This window comes from Bos indicus, chromosome 20 (assembly GCF_029378745.1).
Source record: "Bos indicus isolate NIAB-ARS_2022 breed Sahiwal x Tharparkar chromosome 20, NIAB-ARS_B.indTharparkar_mat_pri_1.0, whole genome shotgun sequence".
Taxonomy (NCBI): Eukaryota; Metazoa; Chordata; class Mammalia; order Artiodactyla; family Bovidae; genus Bos; species Bos indicus.
This window is the reverse complement of record NC_091779.1, coordinates 35246773-35267081: the sequence shown is the minus strand read 5'-3', so window position 1 is coordinate 35267081 and position 20309 is coordinate 35246773.

Genomic DNA, 20309 nt, shown 5'->3' with positions numbered 1-20309 from the left:
TTTAAATGAAATTAAGAGTATATCTGTGAAAGAAGATGAATAAATTCATAAAATCTGGAAGGGTATGTGCCAAAATTTCAACAGTGATTATCTCTGGTTGGTAGAATTTTGAGTGATTTTATTTTTCTTTTTCTCATTTTAATTGTTCTAAAACAAATTATTACTTATGAAAAACTTTTTAAAGGAAAACTGTTTTAGAGACATTTTGTTGGCTGTCTTAACCACAATTATAAACATTTGATTGTAAAAATTTGTTAAGTGGTGGACCTATCAAAATTGTTTATGTATCTCATTATTTAAAAAGATTAGCTTTTTTATTAACTAAAATATAAAGATGAAATTAAAATGGCTCAAAGTAATTTTTTATGTTACTTTACTAATGGCACAAGTAAAAGCAAAGGAGCTGAATATACTTCATTATTTTAAAAATCTCTTGTTAAAATCTTCATGGTATTGCAATTCAAAAATAAGTCCAAGAAGAGTTTATTTGTATATTGAGTTTAGTGGCTGGACAAAAAAGAAGTCAAAAGTCAAAGAACTATTCTCTTGGCTGCAGTTTCTAAATCATAATCCTTGTTTTTTTCAAATCCATCCAATTCCATTCATTCAAAACTTTTAAAATGTAATTTAGCTAATGAATGTCCATCTCTCCTCATGTCAATTTATTTTCATAGCAAACAGGAAGGCATAACATTTAGAAATATTTATCAGATAATTTCAAAATGGTTTCAAAAATCTTTATCCAAAAGATTCGAAGCATGTTAGTAACTCTGTTTCCATGATTTTTAAGTGTGTAGATATAAAATTTATTTGGGTAATGTATTTATATTTGTGTTCAGAAGAAGAAGAAAAAAAATCACAAAGCTATGTGTTTCCAAATACTTGTTATTTAAATGCTCTCTTCCTAGCACACAGTTCTCTGAAAATCGATAGCTTTATTAGTTAGTCTCATCATGTCTACCTTAAAGGAAAATATTAAATTTAATGTTTTTTAAAATTTCTTTAAAATTTTTAAAAAATTGATAGATACAATGCTACTGGACATAATCAATCATCACAAAAAAAAAAAAAAAACAGTTTGGCAATAAACAGATATCAAACACCTGCATAATACAAAAGCTCTTCATAGTCACTCCACTTCTCGTTTCAAAGCGTGTGAAAACTAAACTGTATTTTTCTGTTTATGCGTGAATTCCTGTAAGATTGTAATTTATAGAAACCTCTGTTGTTTTTTTCATAAAACATTGGTTTTTTTAAGGTAGTTGTTTACTGATAAGGATATATGTTCTTTGGTACATCTTTGCTTTGGTGCTACAAAAAAAAAGAGCAGTTATTGGTGTGTTTTACCAATGATCAGAATTTAGCAAACAACATAAGCTGAGACAAGTGTCGTTTATGCTTCCATCTGAGTGCACAGAAAAGCTTCCATAATACCTATTTGTTCAAGTACCTTTTTATTCAAATTGTCAGTTTGTTTTTTCTTTTCCTTTTTTGTTTTGGTTGGCCAATAGGACTTCATGGACCTCTTTGTTGCTAAAAAGAACTATTTTTTTGCAAAGTAATGAATTCAGTGCTTTGTTGTTGTGTTCAATTGCTCTGTCATGTTGGATTCTTTGCAGCTCCATGGACTGCAGCATGCCAGGCTTCCCTGTCCTTTGCTATCTCCCGGATTTTGCTCACTCATGTCCATTGAATCAGTAATGCCATCCAACCATGTCATCCTCTGTCACCCCCTTCTCTTCCCACCCTATCTTTCGCAGCATCAGGATCTTTTCCAATGAGTCGGCTCTTCGAATTCAACACTGTATAACTTCTAACATTACTGAAAACAAAATAGAAAATTATTTTCATAATATCTTCAATTATCTGCATAATATTTTGAAATATTTTACTAATCAGATAGCTTGATACCATAATTAGCTAACATCCCAAGGAACAGTGTACACTTAGAGTTAAATAATATTAAAAGACAATGTGCATAAATTCATATTTCACATAATCACATAATTTTTTAAAATCACATTTCACATAATTTTTTTAAATGTTGACTGACACTGATGACTGATTACATTCAGTTCAGCTCACTCAGTCATGTCTAACTCTTTGCAATGCCATGGACTGCAGCACACCAGGCTTCTCTGTCCATCACCAACTTCTGGAGCTTGCTCAAACTCATGTCCATCCGGTCAGTGATGCCATCCAACCATCTCATCCGATTACATTATCATTGCTTTTTCCTTATAATGATGTTGATAAAGTGCTAATATCAGGAGTGGGAATATCTGATCTTCCATATTTTAAAATCTCGTGCTTGTGCTTTCACTCTTTGTGTTATAATCACACAGGTCCTTTGCAAGATTCTTTGTGATCTTATATCCACCATGTATCCACTTTTTGAAAGATAGTTTAAAATATACTCCTTAAATCCACTTATCTGGATGTAATATATGGATATATGATGCCCACGTGAAAGACTTCGTATGGGAGTGTTGTGAACTCCTCTGAGTTTCAGAACACCTAGTCTTCCCTCTGCTGCTGCTAAGTCACTTCAGTCGTGTCTGACTCTGTGTGACCCCATAGACAGCAACCCACCAGGCTCCCCCGTCCCTGGGATTCTCCAGGCAAGAACACTGGAGTGGGTTGCCATTTCCTTCTCCAATGCATGAAAGTGAAAAGTGAAAGTGAAGTCACTCAGTCGTGTCTGACTCTTAGCGACCCCATGGACTGCAGCCCACCAGGCTCCTCCGTCCATGAGATTTTCCAGGCAAGAGTATTGGAGTGGGGTGCCATTGTCTTTGAGTCTTCCCTCAGCCATGTATACCTTATATGACTCATGCCAATTTAACCAACTAACTAAATGATAGCTTGATTGTCAATCTGCATAATAAATACCAATAATTTATTTTATCTTTTCTTCTTCTTTTCCTAAAAAAAAAAAAAAAATCTCCAAAACTTCTCCACCAAAAGCCTAACAGTGTACTAAAATTAGAGCAATAGTGAACAAATGGAGAATTGGAAAAGCCAAGCTCTCTAGAGGGCAAATGCCAATAGCATACCAGGGCTTTGAAGGCCAAACCACTACCAGAAGGAAGAAAAGCAGAATACTGACACTTCTGCTTTAAGCCCAAGATCCCAGAAGTGGACCAAAGTGGACCCAGGTTGGTAGTGCCCCCTGGCTTCCAGAAGTAGCAATTACAAATCCTTTCTGGAAAAAAGATACGCTCTATGTAACTCCTAGGCTCTTCACATTTAAGATCAAACAAATAAAAGTCCATGTTAAAAGATCATTAAAATCATAGGAAAAAGTCACCATGAATAAGAATCAATAGAAATAAAAATCAGAATTATATCCCATCAGCTTCAGATATTGATGATCAGAAACAGAATATAAGGTGATATCTAGTTAGATGATGGAGAAGGCAATGGCACCCCACTCCAGTACTCTTGCCTGGACAATCCCATGGACGGAGGAGCCTGGTGGGCTGCAGTCCATGGGGTTGCTAAGAGTTAGACACGACTGAGCGACTTCACTTTCACTTTTCACTTTCATGCATTGGAGAAGGAAATGGCAACCCACTCCAGTGTTCTTGCCTGGAGAATCCCAGGGACGGGGGAACCTGGTGGGCTGCCGTCTATGGGGTTGCACAGAGTTGGACACGACTGAAGCGACTTAGCAGCAGCAGCAGTTAGATGATAGGTAGATGGATATATAGATAGATAATTTTTTAATTAAGAATTTCTGATTCCATCCATGATGGACAATAGGTGTTGGGTTTACTTTCCCACAATAAATATTAATCTAGATAAAATATATGAACAACTGCTTTTAGGCATTGGACAATATATATAGTGTGGACCGTGACCTTGAGATTAAGAAAGAAAGTGAAGTGGCTCAGTCATGTCTGACTCTTTGCGACCCCAGGGACTGTAGTCTGCCAGGCTCCTCTGCCCATGGGATTTTCCAGGCAAGAATACTGAAGTGGGTTGCCATTTCCTTCTCCAGGGGATCTTCCCTACCCAGAGATCAAACCTGGGTCTCCCACGCTACAGGCAGACTCTTTACCATCTGAGCCACTAGGAAAGCCCAAGATTTAGAAGGAGATTAAGAAACAAAGTCAACTCAACATTCTCTCTTGCTTTTTGCCTGCTGACACCTTTCAAAATAAAACACAAATCTGTGGAAACAAAATAAAGAACAGCAGTCTCACTGAATGGAGGAAAGAAAGCTTAAAGTTCAGAAATAATGAAGCAATTGAAATTTGAGGGACAAAATACCAGGAAGGAGGGAGCCGTACAGAGTAGGAATTTCAGAAATCTGTACATGAATCCTTTTGATTATTTAGCTGAACTGAAAGCTGCATAACTATCGGTACTTTGTGAGACCTGGCAGAGAACAACTCCTGGGGACTCTGAACAAAACAGAGAAGATCCAGAGTTTGCAGCCTGGTGAAAGACAGTATGAGTTCCAACCAGGAAGTAGAGACTTTGGTGAACACCCTGAGCATTCAGTTAAGACTTCCCAAACGGCTATAATTTAGGGAAAGGAGTGAATGGAGAACCCCCAACACTTATAACTTAGGGAAAACCTGCACCAATCCTAAAATAAAGAATACTATAGATGCATCCAAACAAAACATAAAACCAAGTCTGAACAGGATCAAACTGATTTGCCAATATATTAGCTGATAACTAGGGGGAAAAAAATCACAAAGCCATTAAAAAGAAAACAATATCCCAGTTCTCAAACACATAGCTTTTACAATGTCCAACATACAATAAAAATTCTATTAGATGTGAAAAACCAGGAAAATATGGGTCATCATTAGAAAAAGAGTCAATTAAAACAGACACAGAAATAACACAGATATTGACACTAGTAGAATTTTATAAATACAGTTAAATATTTTACAGTTGGACATAATAAATAGACAGATAGGGACTTTGACTGAAGAAATGTATACTGTTAGAAAGAACCAAGTGAAAATTCTTGAAAGGAAAAATACAAAATTAAAAATTTAAAAATCCATTAAATGATGACACAATAGACACTAAAAAATGAAGGACCAATGAATCTGAAGAGAGAACAATAAAATGACTAGAGAAGAAAAAGACGAGAAAGAAAGATGAAAGAAGGAAGAACAAGTTTCTGTAATCCATGTTAAAAAAAAAAACAAGCACACAGCCTGAAACATATATAATTGGAGTCCCAAAAGAAGTAGAAAGAGATTGGGACAGAAAAACAATGTTTGAAGAAATAATGCTGAAATGTTCCAAACATTATGAAAACAAAAACACAGATCCAAGAAGCTGAAAGAATCAAAAGCAAAGAAAACCATTCCCAGATATATCATAGTCAACTTGTCAAAAATTGAAGAGAAGGACATCCCTGGTGGTTCAGAGGTTAAGAGTCCACCTGCCAATGCAGGGGACACGAGTCTGACTCCTGATTTGGGAAGAATCTACATTTCCCCCTGATTTAGGAAGAATCTGTGGGGCAGTTAAGCCCATGTGCCAGTCCTGAGCCCATGTGCTTCAGTTATTAAAGCCCACATGCCAAAGCCCACGCTCTGCAACAAGTGAAACCACTTCAGTGAGAAGCCCACACGCCTCAACTAGAGAGTAGCCCCCACTTGCTGCAATTAGAGAAAAGCCCGCAGGCAGCAACAAAGACCCAGTGCAGCCAAAGATAAAATAAACAAATTTTTAAAAAATTAGCAAAGACAGAAAGAGAAAAATCTTTGTTTGTGCCATGCAGCTTACAGGATTTTAATTCCCTGACCAGGGATTGAACCCTTAACCTTGGTAGTGAAAGTGCAGAATCCTTAACAACTGGACTGCCATGGAATTCCTAAGAAACAAGTCTTAAAAGCAGAGAAGAGAACCAAAAGCAAATTAACTACAAGCAATAACAATAAGAATTACTGTGACTTCTAGTCAGAAAAAATGTAAGCCAGGCAGAAAGAATATAAGATATCAAATAAATGACATCTTTAAAGTGAGAAAGGAAAGAAATGTCTACAGTCTAGAATTCTGTATCTAGTAAAATCAGTTTTTAAAAAATGAAATAGAGACATTTTAAGACTTTCAAAAATTTGAAAGAATTTTTCGTGAACAGACGTATTCTACAATAAATGTTGAAGGTAGTTCTGCAGACAAGAGAAATAATTCCAGATGGAAATTCAGATCTACATGAAGAGACAAAGAATGGAGACAACAATGGTTAATATATACGTAAATGCAAAAGATGCTTTTTAAAAGATAACTTCTTGTTTAAAGCAAAGGCAACAACAATGTACTGTGGGTTTAAATTATAGAAGTAAAATATATGATAAAACTGGACTGTTATAATGTTCTTGTAGTATGTATGAAATGGTGCAATATTAGTTCAAAGTACACAGTGATTAGTTAAGGTTGTATGTAATATAAATAGCTACATAGGTGATTTCTGTCCTTCCATGTCAATTATTATATTAAAAGTATGTAAATTATACACTTTCTGACTTTAAAACTTACTGCAAACCAACAGTAATTAAGGCAATGTAGACCTGGCATAAGGATAGATGAAAACAAGAGGCAAAAGCCAAAAGAACTGCAAGGATAAAGAGATAAATACACATTTGCAGTCAAAGACTTCAACTCTCCTTCATCAGTAATTAAGAGAACAAATACACAGAAAATCAGAATACACATTCTTTTTAATGCAACCAGAATAGATACAGAGAGCACAGTCTGGGCCACAAAACAAATTCTAAGAAATCTGAAAAATTGAAATCATATGAAACATGTTCTTGGACTATACAAAGTTAAACTGGAAACCAATAGCACAAAAAGGTCTAGAAAACTTCCAAATATTTAGAAATTAAACAGAAAAGAGTCAAAAAGTAAATTAAAATGTGTTTTGAATTAAATAAAAATGACAGCTTAGTATACCAAAATTTTTGCATGAAGCTAAAGCAGGGGAGTTAACAGTATTAAGTGCTTTTATTAAAAGAAAGATCTCAAATCAATTGTTTAAACTATTACCTTAAAAAACTAGAAAAAGAACAACAAATTAAAGCCAAAATGAGCAGAGGGCAATAAAAAAGTTAAGTGCAGAAATTAATGAGGACAGGAAAACAGAGAAAAACAATGAAATCAAAAGTCATTTCTTTGAAATAAATGAATGATAAACTTCTAGCCAGATTGATCAAGAAAAAAGAGAGAAGCTGCAAATTACAAATATCAAAAGTGAAAGATGGGACATCACTGTAGAACCTCCAGATATTAAAAGACTACAAAAGGAATATTAACAGCTTGATGCCAGCAAATTTGACAACTTAGATGAAAAATGGACCAGTTCCTTGAAAGATACAAAATACTAATGGTTATTCAAGAATCTCATTTATAGATATTAACAAAACGACTCTAAAGTTTATGAGGAAAGGCAAAAACACAGAATAGCCAAGACAATACTGAAGAAGAAAAACAATGTATATTTTTTGGCTGGGCCATACAGCTTCTAGGGTTTTAATTCCCCTACCAGGGATCACACTGGAGACCTTGGCAGTGAAAGTACCAAGTCTTAACCACTGGACCACCAGGGAATTCCCAAGACAGGATAATTTTATAGAGAAGGATAGATATAAATGAAATGAACAAAAATAAAAAGCTCAGATATAGTCATATCTTCAATTGATTTTTTTACAAAGTTGGGAAGACAATTAAATGTTGAAAGGATAGTCTTTACAACAAATGTGTTGAATAAATTGGATACCCACATACAAAATAATAAATTTTGATCTGCATTTCATGCTCTATGTAAAAATTAACTTTGAATGGATCATAAACCCAAATATAAAGCCTAAAACTACAAAACTTCTAAAAGAAAAGAGGAGAAAATCTTTGTAATCTTTGGTGAGGCAAGGATTTCTTACATGGGTTGCCAGAACATGGTCAATATGAGAGAAAAGCTGATAAATTGGATTTTATGAAAAAGAAGGATTTCTGCTCTTAGATAATTTTAAGAGAATAAAAAGATAAATGATAGACTTTGAGAAAATATTTTCTTTTTTAAAGTAGTGTATAATTAACAAATAAAAGGATTCCTAACATTGAGTTAATTAACACATTTCTCACCTCATAGATTTACCTTTTTTGTTATTGTTGAGAACACATCTACTCTTTTAATAAATTTCAATGACACAATACAGTATTATCAACTATAGTCATGTTATAGATTAGATCCTCAGAATTTATTCCTCTCGTAACTTAAAGTTTGTACCCTTTTACCAACCTCTCTTTATTTCCTCCACCTCCTGCCCCTGGCAACCACTAAACTGCTCTCTGATTCTGTAAGTTCAGTTTTTCAGAGTCCATATATAAATGAGATCATGCAGTATTTGTCTCTCTCTGTCTGTCTTATTTCACTTAGCATAATGCCCTCCAGTTTGACCCATACTGCAAACAGTAGGATTCTATTTCTATTTCTATTTTTTATTGACAGTGATGGTTATGTGACTGTATGTGTTTGTTAAACTTACAGGACTATATATTAAAAAGGTCAAACTTATCTGTATATAATTTTGACCTTTAAAAAATGGAAGTAAAAATTACCCCAAGATATAGAAAATATACAGAGTGTAGTATAAGCTCTAACATACTTTAAAAGGATTCTCAGAAAGAAGGAATTGAGATATTAGAGAAGATTCAATATTTGAAGAGATTAGGGTTTACATCTTTAGGAATTTATTAAAAATTCAAATTTACAAATACGGGAAGGATAAAGTATGGCAAGCAGGATAAATAAAAGAAAATCCACACCTGGACCTACATAGTGAAAGTGCAGAGCATCGAAGACAAAGAGTTCTTCAAGGCAGATGTAGAAGAAAAACAGATAACCTACAGGAATCCCCAGCAGAAATAATAGATGCCAGAGGAAATTTTCTTTAAAGTGGTAATAAATATGACTGCCAACCAAATGTCTGTACTAAAAAAAAAAAATCTATCTTTAAGGAATATAGAAAAACAAAGACATTTCTAGATAAACAACGGGAACATTCACCACCAACAGACTTGACCATAGGACTCTTCATTATAGGCATTTCAAGAAGAATAAAATGGTTCTGAAAAGATAGTCTAAGACACAAAAGAATGATGAGTAAAGAAATTAGTAACTCATGTAAACAAATGTAAACAAAAAGTTTGCTTCTGAAAATATTTTAATATTCGGGATTAAAAAGGAAAGAAAGAAAATACCGGACAATATTAGTTTGTTATGTAGGAGTGGAGATCTGAATTAATCTGTCCAAAAATGCTTATATTGTTCCAAGGGAGGGGATAAATAATTAACCAGCTTTAGACTTCTTGAAGTATGCTGAAAAAAATGCAAGTATAACAACCAAAAGAAGAACAACAGATTACAGAGTTTACACATGAGTGATATGGGATTATGGGGAATGAACTAACAAAAACAGCAAAGGAAGAAATAAATCGGTCTTCAAAAAAAAAGACAAGAAGGAGAACAGAGAAGCATAAGACAAAACGGAAACCTGGCAAACAGAAAATATAATGCAAGATTAAAAACACATCTAATTATATGTACACAGATGGAATGCTTTATCTGTATTTAATTGTAAATTGACCAGTTAAAAGTCAGAAATAGTTAAATTAATTCTAAAAATTCAATTGTGCTATTGCTATACACTAAAATTTTTTAAAAGTTTAAAATTGTACAGATGAAAAAAAAAGGAGTGGTTATATGAATATGAGAAAAAAATAGACTAAGTCAAAAAGCGTAATTAGTGGCCCAAGTTATCCCAACATAATGAAAAGAGGCTCGGTGATAAGGAAGATTTAAAATTATAAAAGCATATGTACTTAATAAAATAGTAACAATACAAAACAAAACAAAAATAGAAATAAATGAAGAAAACTTGCTGATCATTATAAGGGGAGAGTCCAAAATACTTCTTGAACTATTGTTAGTTTAGGCAGATTTCTTTCCTGATGATTGCTGTTAAAACTTGATTTTCCTGTAAGGAGTCTTATCAGAAAAAGCAAGCAGAGAACAGGAAGTAAGTAGGATTCCTTAGAAAAGAGCTTCAAAGAGGCGGTTTGCTCAGGCTTTCATTTACCTTCAGTACAGACACACAACTTGTCAGTCAGAAGAAGAGCCTTGGGACATGGCTTGGTCAACTTTAAAAACAAATGTCATGATCTGTGAGATTTCGTTTTTTCAAAAGAGGGAAAAATAATTACATGATTGGTGCCAGTTATTTTCAGATCCTATTTTAGGATTTTCCTGAAGATCACGCTAGACATTCATAAGAATTCTTTTGTGTAAGAAAGCAATTTGTTAAATAGAATAGCTCTTCCAGAGACTGAAGTGTCTATTTCTCCTCTACTACAGTACCCTCTTTCCAGATATACCTTGGAAACTGAGGTTACTTTGTCAGCATGAAATCAGAGAAATAGTTCTTTATTTTTTAATACTTTTACTTATTTTATTTTGGGCTGTGCTGGGTCTTCACTGCTGCTTGGGCTTTTCTCTAGTTGCAGCAAGCAGAGGCTCTTTCTAGCTGAGGTGCACGGGCTTCCCATTGTGGGGGCTTCTCTTGTTGCCGAGCCCGGGCTCTAGGGAATGTGGGCTTCAGTACTTGTGGTGTGGCTCCTAGGCTCTAGAGCACAGGCTCAATTGTTGTGGCCCAAGGGCTTAGTTGTTCCATGACATGTGGAATCTTCCCGGACCAGGGATCAAACACGTGTCCCCTGCATTGGCAGGCAAATTCTTTACCACTGAGCCACCAGGGACATCCAATGGTTGGATTTTTTGAGGACTATTTTAATACTTTAAGTTTTAACAAATTGTGTCTAATATTCCTCATTAACTTTTCTGACTTTTGTAAATTTCTAATTTGTATTTATGCTTTTATTAATTTTTTCCTTTAGTATTCCTACAAATGATAATTAATTCTTTTAATTTGCTACTATAATGGAGATTTTAAAAAATTATTATGGCTTCTTTTTAAATAATTTATTGATGCTGTTGAATTCTTTGGGCTTCCCTGGTAGCTCAACTGGTAAAGAATCCGCCTGCAATGTAGGAGAGCTGGATTCAATCACTGGGTTGGGAAGATCCCCTGGAGGACAGCATGGCAAACCACTCCAGTATTCTTGCCTGGAGAATCCCCGTGAACAGAGGAGCCTGGTGGGCTAAGTCCATGGGGTCGCAAAGAGCTGGACATGACTGAGCGACTAAGCACAGCACAGCACAGCACATTGAATTCTTTAAATTTTTTGTAAAAAGTGCTTTTGTAAAAAGAGTCTTGAAATTATCTGGTCAGAGAGGAAGCAAAGTTCAGCATGAATTTAGTGGAAATAAACATGAAGCCCTGGGAATGAGACTCACAACAGATATAAACGAGACCTTAGCATATGATGGAGAGTTGGTCTTGCATTTAGTGAAGACAGTTGAACCAGGCAAAAGTGGTCTGAAGGAGGAGCTTAATTGGGGTGGGGGAAGATTTACATTTCCAGATGGGTTCAAAGAATTAAAAAGGGAAAACAAAACTTTTAGAAGTATAGAATAGCTTCATGAACTGGTAATGATTAGAATTTCTAAAATAAGATGCACAAGGACCTCCTTGTGGTCCAGTGGCTGAGACTTTGTGCTCCCAATGCAGGGGGCTGGGGTTCAGTCCCTGGTCTGGAAACTATAGCCCACATCCAGAAACTAAAGATCTTGCATGCCACAGCTAAATATCCCATGTGATCCAACCAAGACTTGGTGCCACCAAATCAATCAATAAATATTAAAATGAAAAGAAAACCAATTGGAGATACCAAATGGAGATTTTTCTTGCGGAGGTCTCTATTCTTGTGGAAGATTGCCCATTCTAAGATTTTAAAAGTATCCCTCCTGGGTATAATGACAGACCCTCATATGTGCTCCCACAGAAACTGTCATGAATTTTCACAACAGCATTATTTATGATGCCCAAAACTGGGAATAATCAAACTTAGATGGCAGTTTAAAAACAGAACTATCTGTGGTTTGTTTATTCAAAGAATGATATACCTCTTCCAAACATAATGAGGAGTGACAAAAGCAGGTTGCAGATAAGTAAATACAGTATGATACTAGTTACGTCAAATTTTAACAAATAAAAAAAAAAGTTACTGATAAATTTTGAAAGATACATACATATGTAATGAAAGTACAAAGAAATACTTGGGAATGACGAACACCAAAATCAGGCACTGTTTTTTTCTGAGAAGGAAAGGAAGAAATAAAATGTGACTGGAGTGAAGCACACAGGGAGCTTTAAATATATTTACAATACTTTACTTAATGATAAAATTCGTTTTTAAAAGATGGCTGAGGGAGAAATAAAAAACTGTTATACCATTATTGTAAACGTAAGATTTAAATATTCAATGAAATTTATCTTTAGATACTAACAAAGGTTAGAGGAAATTTATGATGAACAAGAAAATACCATCAACATATAGTCACAGCTTAATTGTGCATAGAAGCCTTGCTCTGATTGCTTACCCACTTTATACCCTAGATGAAGTTTAAATGGTTTTAGCCTACTTGTGAAAACCAAATCTACTTTCAAAGGATAAACATTTATTATCTTTTGATAACAAAGATATTAAAAATAATTTGTTCTAAGTTCTAAAGGCAAATTTGAAGTGAAATTCTTCCCTTTTTTGGCCTAACAACAAATCTTAACCTCGTACAAATAGTTGAAACAAGTGTAGATACCTAAAATTGACTGCTTTGAAAGAAATGAATACTAGGCTGAATGTATAAATTTTGATATGTTTGCTAAAAAGTCTTTCACTATATATTTTCTTTTTTTTTCCTGAAGTTATTGTAGACTTGACACTTCATCTTCTTCAAGTTTACCTAACAATAATTACATTTATATTTCAGTCTTGTAAGTCTTTCTCTTGAAACTGGACACTGTACCTTCAGTTCAGTTCAGTCACTCAGTCATGTCTGACTCTTTGCGACCCCATGAATCGCAGCACGCCAGGCCTCCCTGTCCATCACCAACTCCTGGAGCTCACTCAGACTCACGTACATCAAGTCAGTGATGCCATCCAGCCATCTCATCCTCTGCCGTCCCCTTCTCCTCTTGCCCCCAATCCCTCCCAGCATCAGAGCCTTTTCCAATGAGTCAGCTCTTCGCATGAGGTGGCCAAAGTATTGGAGTTTCAGCTTTAGCATCAGTCCTTCCAAAGAACACCCAGGACTAATTTCCTTTAGAATGGACTAGTTGGATCTCCTTGCAGTCCAAGGGACTCTCAAGAGTCTTCTCCAACACCACAGTTCAAAAGCATCAATTCTTCGGTGCTCAGCTTTCTTCACAGTCCAACTCTCACATCCATACATGACCACTGGAAAAACCATAGCCTTGACTAGACAGACCTTTGTTGGCAAAGTAATGTCTCTGCTTTTGAATATGCTATCTAGGTTGGTCATAACTTTTCTTCCAAGGAGTAAGCGTCTTTTAATTTCATGGCTGCAGTCACCATCTGCAGTGATTTTGGAGCCCCCAAAAATAAAATCTGACACTGTTTCCACTGTTTCCCCATCTATTTGCCATGAAGTGATGGGACCGGATGCCATGATCTTTGTTTTCTGAATGTTGAGCTTTAAGCCAGCTTTTTCACTCTCCACTTTCACTTTCATCAAGAGGCTTTTTAGTTCCTCTTCACTTTCTGCCATCAGGGTGGTGTCATCTTCATATCTGAGGTTACTGATATTTCTCCCAGCAATCTTGATTCCAGCTTGTGCTTCTTCCAGTCCAGTGTTTCTCATGATGTACTCTGCATATAAGTTAAATAAGCAGGATGACAATATACAGCCTTGACGGACTCCTTTTCCTATTTGGAACCAGTCTGTTGTTCCATGTGCAGTTCTAGCTGTTGCTTCCTGACCTGCATATAGGTTTCTCAAGAGGCAGGTCAGGTGGTCTGGTATTCCCATCTCTTTCAGAATTTTACACAGTTTATTGTGATCCACATAGTCAAAGGCTTTGGCATAGTCAATAAAGCAGAAATAGACGTTTTTCTGGAACTCTCTTGCTTTTTCAGTGATCCAACTGATGTTAGCAATTTGCTCTCTGGTTCCTCTGCCTTTTCTAAAACCAGCTTGAACATCGGGAAGCTCATGGTTCATGTATTGCTGAAGCCTGGCTTGGAGAATTTTGAGCATTACTTTACTAACGTGTGAGATGAGTGCAATTGTGCGGTAGTTTGAGCATTCTTTGGCATTGCCTTTCTTTGGGATTGGAATGAAAACTGACCTTTTCCAGTCCTGTGGCCACTGCTGAGTTTTCCAAATTTGCTGGCATATTGAGTGCAGCACTTGCACAGCATCAACTTTCAGGATTTGAAATAGCTCATCTGGAAATCCATCACCTCCACTAGCTTTGTTTGTAGTGATGCTTTCTAAGGCCCACTTGACTTTACACTCCAGGATATCTGGCTCTAGGTCAGTGATCACACCATCATGATTATCTGGGTCGTGAAGATCTTTTTTGTACAGTTTTTCTCTGTATTCTTGCCACCTCTTCTTAGTATCTTCTGCTTCTGTTAGGTCCATACCATTTCTGTCCTTTATCGAGCCCATCTTTGCATGAAATGTTCCCTTGGTATCTCTAATTTTCTTGAAGAGATCTCTAGTCTTTCCCATTCTGTTGTTTTCCTCTATTTCTTTGCATTGATTGCTGAGGAAGGCTTTCTTATCTCTTCTTGCTATCTTTGGAACTCTGCATTCAGATGCTTGTATCTTTCCTTTTCTCCTTTGCTTTTTGCTTCTCTTCTTTTCACAGCTATTTGTAAGGCCTTCCCAGACAGCTATTTTGCTTTTTTGCATTACTTTTCCATGGGGATGGTCTTGATCCCTGTCTCCTGTACAATGTCATGAACCTCCATCCATAGTTCATCAGTCACTCTATCTATCAGATCTAGTCCCTTAAATCTATTTCTCACTTCCACTGTATAATCATAAGGGATTTGATTTAGGTCATACCTGAATGGTCTAGTGGTTTTCCCTACTTTCTTCAATTTACTCAATGCTAAATTTTCTGTTTGTCATCTGTTTTATAATGAAAAAGAACCAACAGTGTTTCTAGTTTCTGACTACTTTGTGCCCTAGTGATAGTTTTTATGTCTGCCTTCCTTCCATCTTTTAGTGTTCAGGAAACAGAGGGAGAAGTATGTATCAGATGCACATGGAAAGCAGGTTATCACAGTAACAAGAACTTGGGTGCAAAGTGCAAGCCTCAGTGGCCATGTAACTTGGGAAAAGCATGGATCATCTCTGAGCCTTGTTTCTTCTAGTTGAATGAGTCAGATATAGGACTGATGACAGGTTGATGATGTAGGTTAATAGGGTTGATGTAGGGTTTAAATGGGACAAAGCTCATAGCACTCAGTTCAGTCTAGCACATGGGAAACTTTCAATAAATGCTAATGAATGGTGATGATAATGACAATGCAGCATACATATACTGAAAAAGTTGGCTTAAGGTTCAACATTCAGAAAACTAAGATCATGGCAGGCAGTCCTATCACTTCATGGCAAATAGATGGGGAAACTGTAAACAGTGGCTGACTTTATTTTGGGGGCTCCAAAATCACTGAAGATGGTGATTGCAGCCATGAAATTAAAGGACGCTTACTCCTTGGAAGGAAAGTTATGACCAACCTAGACAGCATATTAAAAAAAGAGACATTACTTTGGCAACAAAAGTCCGTCTAGTCAAGCTATGGTTTTTCCAGTAGTCATATATGGATGTGAGAGTTGGACTATAAAGAAAGCCGAACGCAGAAGAATTGATGCTTTTGAACTGTGGTGTTGGAGAAAACTCTTGAGAGTCCCTTGGACTGCAAGAAGATCCAACCAGTCCATCCTAAAGGAGATCAGTCCTGGGTGTTCACTAGAAGGACTGATGTTGAAGCTGAAATCCCAATACTTTGGCCACTTCCTGTGAAGAGCTGACTCATTTGAAAAGACCCTGATGCTGGGAAACATTGAAGGCAGGAAGAGAAGGGGATGACAGGGGATGAGATGGCTGGATGGCATTACCGGCTCAATGGAAATGAGTTTGAGTAAACTCCGGGAGTTGGTGATGGACAGGGAGGCCTGGTGTGCTGCGGTTCATGGGGTCGCAAAGAATTGGACACGACTGAGCGACTGAACTGAACTGAAGTCAATTACATACATGCTGCTGCTGCTGCTAAGTCGCTTCAGTCATGTTCAACTCTGTGCAACCCCATAGACGGCAGCCCACCAGGCTCCCCTGTCCCTGGGATTCTCCAGGCAAGAACACTGGAGTGGGTTGCCATTTCCTTCTCCAATGCATGAAGGTGAAAAGTGAAAGTGAAGTCGCTCAGTCGTGTCTGACTCTTAGCGACACCATGGACTGTAGCCTACCTTATATGTAATTATCTCACTCTTTTTAACAGTGAGATTGGATGGCTTTACCATTTGGATGAATGTATAAAAGACATAGAATAATAATAAATAGGCTTATAATGAACATTCACCTTTAACTGCCTCTCAGCTTATTTACCCAGAGTACATTTGGTGGCAGATGATGCTGTTGTTGAACTGATTCAGGGTGCTGACAGGACCCTGACAGGCCAGGACAAACCCTTAATGATGTGAGGAGGGCTTGCTTTAGCATTTGGCTCATAAAATACACACTTTTGTATCCCTTCCAATTTGGTGAAAGAACCACTATTTCTGGAGAAAATTGATTTCTGATCTATTCTTGGTAAATTTTACTGGCAGGTACACCCATCCCTCAGCTACTTTAAGAAGTGACTGCTGTAAAAAGAATCCAATAATGCCATTTACATGGATGAAACTAGAGACGATCATACTAAGGTATGACGCAAACGAGCTTATCTACAAAAAAGAAACAGATTCACAGACAGAGAGAACAGACTTGTGGTGCCAGAGGGTGGGTCAGGGAAGGGCTGGACTCGGAGTTTAGGACTAGAAGATGCAAACTATTGTACATAGAATGGATAAACAGCAAGGTCCTCTTGTATAGGGAACTATACTCGATATCCTGCAAAAAACTATAGTGGAAAAAACATATAAAAAACGGAATCGCTTTGCTGTACACCAGAAACTAACACAACATTCTAAGTCAACTATACTTCAACAACAATGAAAAGAATTTGTAAGTGGCTGCTGAAGTTCACAGCCGTACCTCACTCCAGGGAGTCACCCTCAACCCGAAGGAACAATGTTCCCCTGAGATGCATTTGAGAATGAGATTGGGAGAGGAGGAAGCCTCTGGTAGCCAAAGACTGTTGACAGGGGAACACAAGCCCAGATCCCTTGCTTCAGCGAGGGATGAGCGCTGCTCCAGCGCTTCCCTGTGGCATCCAGCTGAGCCTGGGCTGCACCTGTATCCGTCCATGTCTTTGCCTGCCTTCTTTTCCTGCACTATCCTGTTTCCTTTTCCCTTACAGATTTCTCCTGGGAGATCTCCCTCAACAGAAACCTCACAGAAGAATTCCAGTCTCAAGTTCTGTTTCCAGAAGACCCAACTTAAGAAACCTTCCTAGTAAGTCTACCTTGATAGCCATGTTAGGAACAGGAGAGATTCTTGTCTTCTTTCTCTTCTAGACAAATGCACAAAAAACTTTATATGTCCTTGAACGGTTTGGGGTTTTGGTTTTCCAGTCCTGTATGTTTATTTAGTTCTTGGAGGTTAGTAACCGGCATAGCTTAGCATACCTCTTTTACACCTATGCATATTAAAGACGAGAAACCAAAAGAAAACTTTGGTCCCCTGAGGTGTCCGGGTGGCAACAGCATTTCAGTGCTTTTCTTAATGCAGCTTCTACCATTTAGGGTGAAACTCCGACAGGCATAGCATATTAAAGTACAACAACATGACTTTCATCATAACTTTAAAGTTTACTTTCAATAGTTCTGCTAGCAATATGATGGTGAGGGAAGCTTCAGTAGCTCATGGCATGTGTTTGTTAAATCATAAATTTGAAAGGGAAGAGAGAATTTACATGCCTGAATAAAATTCATCAACTTAAAGTTTTGGAAAAATATTAACAATATTTCAAAGATCTGTTTCCAAGAACTGAGATAAGAGGGTTGACATTGGTGGTCATAGAAAGTATTTCTTTGCTCACCTTTGTTTATAAGAATCTGACCACAAATGAAGAAAATAGCTTATATTAACAATTGAATATCATTCTCAGCTGGGCAAACCCCAAATCACAACTTTGACTAGATTTCCATTCCAGGACGTGGCATTTGCAGTATATCAGAGGCTAAGGAATTTGTATGCGGCAGCATTAGTTTTTATGATTGTATTCCAATTAGACCTCTCAGTGGCATTTGGTGTTAAAATGGAATCTGGCTGTAACAGACACTAAATAAATTTAGTTCAGCATTTACACAAAAGGACTCATTACTGGCAAGTTGGGTAGCTCTACAGTGGCCTGTGTTCCGTCTTGTTGATTTCCCATCATAAATGGCTGACATTGCAGATGGACCACATGGGTCAAATCTGGCCCATAATAATTTGGGATAATAATTAGGGTTAATTTGTTAGGTCTGAATAGTGCTTTTAAGAAAACTTGAATCAAAAGTAAAAAAAAAAAAAAAAAAAAACCCTAGGAAGTATATAAACCTTGACATCACTTCTTTTGAAAAATTGAAGACTGTTGACACCAGACTCACAATCCATGAGATTTGAGTCATATATCAGGAGCGCCCAGGTGAGGATCAGATGTTGCTGTTCAGTTGTTCAGTCATGTCCGAATCTTTGTTACCCCATGGACTGCAGCATGCCAGGCTTTGCGGTCCATCACCATCTCCTGGAGTTTGCTCAAACTCATGTCCATTGAGTTGGTGATGCCATCCAACTATCTCATCCTCTGTTGTCCCCTTCTCCTCCTGCCTTCAATTTATCTGACCATCAGGGTTTTTTTTTCCAGTGAGTCAGCTCTTTAAATCAGGTGGCCAAAGTATTGGAGCTTCAACTTCAGCATCAGTCCTTCCAGTTCAGGGTTGATTTCCTTTAGGCTTGACTGTTTTGATCTTGCAGTCCAAGGGACTCTCAAGAGTCTTCTCCAGCATTACAGTTCAAAGGCATCAATTCTTCAGTGCTTAGCCTTTTTTATTGTCCAGGTCTCACATCTGTACGTGACTAATGGAAAAACAATAACTTTGACTATACAGACCTTTGTAGGCAAAGTAATATCTCTGCTTTTTAATACACTGTCTAGCTTTTCTTCCACGGAGCAAGCATCTTTTAATTTCATGGCTGCAGTCACTGTCCACAGTGATTAAACTCAAATTGGGAAATTGGAGGAAAACAAAAAATGGATTGATTACACATGAGTGGACAGTGTGTGTATGTGGGGGAACCATAAAGCAAGGAGCAGTACCCTAGAACCAGTCATCTTAGGGAGTGACTACAGTCTTGGAGGAAGGAGAGGGAGAAACAGTGGAGCCAGGGAGGCAGCATGGTGGAGAAGCCTGTCTGGCAGAGCTGTGACTTCTCATGAAGGACACAACGAGCTTGTGGACAATGCCTCAGGGAGGAAACCACAGGAATAAATCGCTAAAGTTCACTCTCTTTCCCTCTGAGTGTCTGCTAGTGCTCCTCATGGGCTGAATGAAGCTACAAGTCGAGGGAGCAGCCCATAAAGGGTAGTCCTGAGGGACATAGAGCAGAATGGAGAAGATTGGAGCAGGGATCTGGATATCCAAGTAGGAGATACTCGGTATAATTAGCAACTCACCCCTGTAAACAGGGGATTCCCCTGTAGCTCAGTCAGGAAAGAATCTGCCTGCTATTCAGGAGACCCAGGTTCAGTTCCTGGGTGGGAAAGTTCCCCTGGAGAAGGAAATGGCAATCCACTCCAGTATTCTTGCCTTCAACCCACTCTGTTGCACATTCATTATTTTGCCAAATTTGCAGTTAAAGCTGAAGAGAATGGAGAATCCCATGGACAGAGGAGCCTGGCAGGCTATAGTCCATGGGGTCACAAGAGTCAGACATGACTTAGCAACTAAACCACCACCACCTGTGGACAGAGCTTATATTCCACTGTTTGCCACAGTCCCCACCATTCCTTATTGTCCTCATACCAAAGATAAGTATCAGTTGCCAGTGATCATCATGTTGACATCATGGTGTTTCTTACAAAATAGAACCATTTCTCTATGTCTCTATCAAAAGTGAGCAAGGAAAGATAGAAGAGCAAATTCTTCTAGAGAACTTAAAATATACAAATATCTATCTATACATTTCTTATCGAGAAAT